Source organism: Cannabis sativa, chromosome 4 (genome assembly GCF_029168945.1).
Source record: "Cannabis sativa cultivar Pink pepper isolate KNU-18-1 chromosome 4, ASM2916894v1, whole genome shotgun sequence".
Classification (NCBI taxonomy): domain Eukaryota; kingdom Viridiplantae; phylum Streptophyta; class Magnoliopsida; order Rosales; family Cannabaceae; genus Cannabis; species Cannabis sativa.
This window is the reverse complement of record NC_083604.1, coordinates 68,307,714-68,314,231: the sequence shown is the minus strand read 5'-3', so window position 1 is coordinate 68,314,231 and position 6,518 is coordinate 68,307,714. Positions and strand designations below refer to the sequence as shown.

At 38.7% G+C, this 6,518-nt stretch overlaps 2 non-coding genes across 2 annotated transcripts; both read right to left on the bottom strand.

The window, feature by feature from the left end:
- Positions 1-244: 244 nt before the first annotated feature.
- On the bottom strand, positions 245-351 carry LOC133037557 (small nucleolar RNA R71). The gene has a single exon (XR_009687647.1). It is a non-coding gene; the product is annotated as a small nucleolar RNA R71 (small nucleolar RNA).
- Positions 352-5,265: 4,914 nt separating this feature from the next.
- LOC115715372 (small nucleolar RNA R71) lies at positions 5,266-5,372 on the bottom strand. The gene has a single exon (XR_009687646.1). It is a non-coding gene; the product is annotated as a small nucleolar RNA R71 (small nucleolar RNA).
- Between the last annotated feature and the right edge of the window lie 1,146 nt (positions 5,373-6,518).

The window sequence follows — 6,518 nt, the reverse complement described above, 5'->3', positions numbered from 1 at the left end:
AGTTCAGTTTGGTGGCCTCCCTTCTGAAGATCCTAATCTGCATCTCTCGAACTTCATGGAACTTTGTGAGACTTTTAAAGTCAATGGAGTTAGTGATGATGACATTCGTTTGAGACTGTTTCCATTCTCACTTAGAGAAAGAGCCAAGAGTTGGTTAATCTCCTTGCCACCAAATTCCATAGCAACATGGACAGACTTAGCAACTAAATTTCTGTCTAAGTTCTTTCCCCCAGCAAAGTCTGCTAAGCTGCGAGGAGAGATCAACAATTTCTGTCAACAAGAGAATGAGTCTCTCTATGAGTCTTGGGAGAGGTTCAAGGACTTAATCAGAAAGTGTCCTCATCATGGTATTGAGAAGTGGATGCTGGTTCATAATTTCTATAACGGGTTGGTTGGTAACACTAGAACTCTAATAGATGCAGCAGCTGGCGGAGCCTTTATGAGAAAGAGTGCTAATGAGGCGTATGATCTATTGGAGGAGATGGCTCTAAACAACCAGCAGTGGCCAACTGAAAGGAGTCAATCTAAGAAGATAGCTGGTGTGTTAGAGGTTGATGCCATTACAAAGCTGACAGCTCAGGTTGAGGCCCTAACAAAGCTGATCGCAGTGCAAGCCAAACAAGCTCAAGTGGTTTGTGAGATATGTGGAGGTCCCCATCACTTTTCGAGTTGTCGCGTATGTGGATGATTTGCCAATGGATCAAGCAAAAGCCATTGGAAACTATTCCCAAAACAATAATTATGGGCACAACCAACAGGGTTCTACCAAGAGAAACCGGCCCCAACAAAACCAACAACAAATTTGCACAACAACAAAGTTCTAGTGGAGGCTCCACTATCCAAGCTGATTTATTGCTCCAATTCATGATGGAAACTAGAGCCTCTATTAAAACTCTAGAAACTCAAATGGAACAATTGGCTACTCAAGTGGAAAAACAAGCTCAAGGAAATTCGCCTAGCACTAATGATGCAAAAGAAAGAGAACAATGTAAAGCAATTTCCTTAAGGAGTGGAAAGAAATATGATGGGCCTGAGATGATACAACCAGTGGATGAAGAGATTAAAGATCAAACAGCACCAACTCAAGCATCATCAGATAAGAAGATTACTGATAGTCCAGCACCACCACAACAGTCTCCACCAATCAATATTGGTCATCATGTGAAAATACCCTATCCTCAAAGACTTCGAAAGACCAATCTAGACAAGCAGTTCACAAAATTTCTAGAGGTCTTCAAAAGATTACACATCAACATTCCTTTTGCCGAAGCCTTGGAACAAATGCCCCGTTATGTGAAGTTCATGAAGGAGATATTGTCTAAGAAGAGAAAATTGGAGGACTATGAAACAGTGGCATTAACTGAGGAGTGTAGCGCCATTTTGCAAAAGAAACTACCGCCCAAGCTTAAAGATCCGTATGGTTTCAATATTCCATGCTCTATAGGGGGTTCGGTGAAAAGTAAAGCTCTATGTGATCTGGGAGCAAGCATTAATCTAATGCCCTTGTCTATCTTCAAAAGGCTAGGATTGGGAAAAGCAAAGCCCACAACAGTGACTTTACAACTAGCGGATCGTTCTTTGACTCATCCTCGTGGGATAATTGAAGATGTACTGGTGAAGGTTGGTAAGTTTATCTTCCCTGCTGATTTCCTAATTCTTGATATGGAGGAAGATTCAACTATTCCCATTATTTTGGGAAGACCATTCTTAGCCACAGGCCGAGCATTAATAGATGTTCAAAAGGGAGAGTTAAAGTTGAGAGTGTAAGATGAAGAGGTCAATTTTAATGTTTTTGCCCCAACCGACATTCCTACCTGTTGCAAGATTGAGATGGTGAAGGGTTCTTTTGTTAAAGCTGATAAGAAGAAAGCAAAGCCTAAAGAGCGACTTCGAACGATTCGGCGTCATTGGAAAAGATTGATGTGTGGTAGTTCTGAAGGTGAGCTTACTCTTGTGCGAAACTCTGAAATCAACACGATTGGTGGTAAATTTTCTTCATTTAGTACGAGGGCTCTTTTGGATGAAAAGGGTCCGCCCAACCCCTTCTGATGGGGGTTCAGGTAAGTCCTTCTCACCTTGAGTATAATAGCACATTGGGGACAATGTCATATTTAGTTTGGGGGGAGAAACTTAAAAATTTTTAAATTCTGCACTTTAATTTCTGCATTTTAATTTTCTGTTTTAGTTTTTTCTGTTTTAGTTAAGGAATGGCAATAAGCTTGACGATAGTTGTATACTGCTGATTAGTGTGATGTGTTCTGAAATTGTAAAATAACTGTGTGCTTAATTCTGTTAACTCTTTGGATTAGTTTGGATGCTTAGGAACCTGTGTTAATCTGCAAATATTCAAGTTGTGAAAATTGTTATAATTGTTTTACGATGGGTTGTGGTAAGATTGACAGGATAGCTTAGAACTTGCATGTTTATTCTTTTGAGACGAAATCCTTGATAGTGTTCAATTGGAATATGACTTAGGCATTTGTTGGATAGTTTGAGCCTTTCAAGCCTACCTAATAAGATGTATCCCTAGTTAACCTTTTGAGCCTAAACCTGCTATGTTTTTCACCCATCGATTTAAAAAAAAAAATTGCAACCACACTATTAATTTTTCTTCACCATTTTATCCATGATATCATAAGCTACATAATTAGTTTGGGGGAGGAGAAACATTTAGTGTGAGGAAATAGTGAGAGGGAGAAAAACTTGTAAGATTGAGAAGAAAAAAAAAATTGTGTAATTCAATGTCACTGAAAAAAAATGGAATATGATGAAAAAAAAACACAATAAAAAGTAAAAATATGTGTGAAAAAAAAAGAGAATTTTTTTTTCAGTGATGTTGAAAAATAATAGAGACCTCTTCTATCAATCTTGGTAAATTTGGGAATATTATGGGATCTTAGAAAAAAGAAAAGTAAGAAGCTTGTGGGTTCTGTTTGTGTGCTTATGATATCTTGAGCCAAAATTGTCTTTTGCCTATCCCTGAATATCTGAGCCATACTACCTAAAGCCTTGAAAAGACCTAATGATTCCAAAGAATACTGTCAACATTAGTGGAGAAAGGTAAGCATGCAAGCTTATGAGTTATCGGGTTGTGGAACTGTTGGAAAGAGTAAAACTTTTATAACAATGTTTCACATTTGAATAAATTTTTGCAGTTGTACATAGTGTTATAATCTGAGCATTTAAATTAATTGTTAGAGTTGGTAGAATTGAAATTCTAGTTTGCGCAATAGAAGAGAACAACACATGAAGCAGTAGTGTTATGATTATCTGATAGCGTAGTTAGTAGTTAGTAGCATTTATCTTACTCGAGGGCGAGTAAGAATCTAGTTTGGGGGAATTTGTTAGGCTAAAATTAGTCTAATATTCGGGTCGTATTTCGGTTAGTTTTCACTCTTTGTTTCTAGTTTTAGGGCTATATTACGCTTGATTCTTTTGTTTCAGGTCCTCGGGCATTTAAAGAAAGTATGTACAAGAATTGAGGAAAAACGGTGAAAGAATCGAGAAGAAAAACCAAAATTGGTGTTGCTGCCTATTCCCGTCGCGACGGGGAATTTGCCGCCGCGACGGAATCGACAGAAAGTTTCAAAAATTCGATGCTGAACTCCCGTCGCGACGGGGGCTTTGCCAGTCGCGACGGGGACCCCAGTGACGGGATTTTTGGGCAGTTTCGTAATTTCACGAATTTTAAAGATGAGAATTGGTTTAAATAGTGAGGGTTCGTGAAAATTAGGGATTATTCAGAATTGGAACCCTAGAAACAAAGGAGGAGGCTAGAAGAGCGGCTTGTGGCGACCCGGATCAATTGCTTCAACTAGTTCTTTCTCTTCTCTTTAATTTTTCTATGTTCTTTTCTATTTCAATGTTAATTATGGATTTGATTATGGATGTTTTGAACTAAACTCCTATTTAGGGAGAATGATGAATGTTGTTTAAGTTTTTCCTAGTTAATGATTAATTGTCATTCCTCCATCTTGATTGTGAATACTATTCATATTTGTGTTTAATTTCCATGTGCAAGATTGATCACCTTTTACATGTTTTATGATCTCAATTCGAAATCTGAAAAGTGAGAATTGAGAATGCTAAAATTGGATAGTCTAGGTTTTGATGTGAAACGAAAGTATTTACATAGCCTTTGTGACATTTAGATTATTGCTTAATGCTGATTTCATGTTAGTTTAATTAAGAGATTAATTAGAGAGCATGAGATTTAGAACCTAGAAGATCTGAAAAGAGCTAGGTTAATTCATAATCTGTCATTCACTTCAAGAGAAGGATAGCATTTAAACATTAACATTGGTAACTTAACAACAGGATTCGTCTCCCTATTCTCTCATCTTGATTAATATTCACTTATTTCTTTAAGTTTCTTGAATTTCTTTCTTCCTTTTTCAATCATAAATACTTTTGATTTGCCAAATAGAATTATAAGTATAGTTTAGTAGTAATTAATCCAATTCCCTGTGGTTCGACCTCACTTGCGTGAGTATACTACTTGATTGCGTGCACTTGCGTAGTAATTAATAATTTTCGTAATAAGTTTTTGGCGCCGTTGCCGGGGAATTGTATAAAGATTAATATTACCCAAAATTATACTAACTTCTACTTTGGTATATTTTTCTCTTGCTGATTTTCTAACCTTTTTCTTGCAATATTTTCTTGATTTATTTCAGGAATCCTAAGTGTATGCGCCGTCAAGGACAAGCAGTCATATTACCAGTTGATCCTGAAATCGAGAAAACTTGTAGGAGAAACCGAAAGAACAAAAGGCAAGAAAGAGTTTCAGCAACTGCTGAAACCTCAGAAATCATGGCTGCCAATGTGAACAATAATGTTGGGAACAATGGGGGTAATAACGGCAATAATGGTGGTGCCGTGGAAGACCAAGCTAATGGCCGTAGCTTGAGAGATTACATTCTCCCTACTCTGACGGGAGTGCAGTCATGTATTAGGCCACCGGCAGTGGATGCAAACAACTTCGAGATCAAACCTGCCATACTTCAAATGGTGCAGTCTTCAGTTCAGTTTGGTGGCCTCCCTTCTGAAGATCCTAATCTGCATCTCTCGAACTTCATGGAACTTTGTGAGACTTTTAAAGTCAATGGAGTTAGTGATGATGCCATTCGTTTGAGACTGTTTCCATTCTCACTTAGAGAAAGAGCCAAGAGTTGGTTAATCTCCTTGCCACCAAATTCCATAGCAACATGGACAGACTTAGCAACTAAATTTCTGTCTAAGTTCTTTCCCCCAGCAAAGTCTGCTAAGCTGCGAGGAGAGATCAACAATTTCTGTCAACAAGAGAATGAGTCTCTCTATGAGTCTTGGGAGAGGTTCAAGGACTTAATCAGAAAGTGTCCTCATCATGGTATTGAGAAGTGGATGCTGGTTCATAATTTCTATAACGGGTTGGTTGGTAACACTAGAACTCTAATAGATGCAGCAGCTGGCGGAGCCTTTATGAGAAAGAGTGCTAATGAGGCGTATGATCTATTGGAGGAGATGGCTCTAAACAACCAGCAGTGGCCAACTGAAAGGAGTCAATCTAAGAAGGTAGCTGGTGTGTTAGAGGTTGATGCCATTACAAAGCTGACAGCTCAGGTTGAGGCCCTAACAAAGCTGATCGCAGTGCAAGCCAAACAAGCTCAAGTGGTTTGTGAGATATGTGGAGGTCCCCATCACTTTTCTGAGTGTCAGGCAGATGTGGATGATTTGCCAATGGATCAAGCAAAAGCCATTGGAAACTATTCCCAAAACAATAATTATGGGCACAACCAACAGGGGTTCTACCGGCGGAGAAACCGGCCCAACAAAACCAACAACAGCTGCAACAACAAAGTTCTAGTGGAGGCTCCACTATCCAAGCTGATTTATTGCTCCAATTCATGATGGAAACTAGAGCCTCTATTAAAACTCTAGAAACTCAAATGGAACAATTGGCTACTCAAGTGGAAAAACAAGCTCAAGGAAATTCGCCTAGCACTAATGATGCAAAAGAAAGAGAACAATGTAAAGCAATTTCCTTAAGGAGTGGAAAGAAATATGATGGGCCTGAGATGATACAACCAGTGGATGAAGAGATTAAAGATCAAACAGCACCAACTCAAGCATCATCAGATAAGAAGATTACTGATAGTCCAGCACCACCACAACAGTCTCCACCAATCAATATTGGTCATCATGTGAAAATACCCTATCCTCAAAGACTTCGAAAGACCAATCTAGACAAGCAGTTCACAAAATTTCTAGAGGTCTTCAAAAGATTACACATCAACATTCCTTTTGCCGAAGCCTTGGAACAAATGCCCCGTTATGTGAAGTTCATGAAGGAGATATTGTCTAAGAAGAGAAAATTGGAGGACTATGAAACGGTGGCATTAACTGAGGAGTGTAGCGCCATTTTGCAAAAGAAACTACCGCCCAAGCTTAAAGATCCGGGTAGTTTCAATATTCCATGCTCTATAGGGGGTTCGGTGGAAACTAAAGCTCTATGTGATCTGGGAGCAAGCATTAATCTA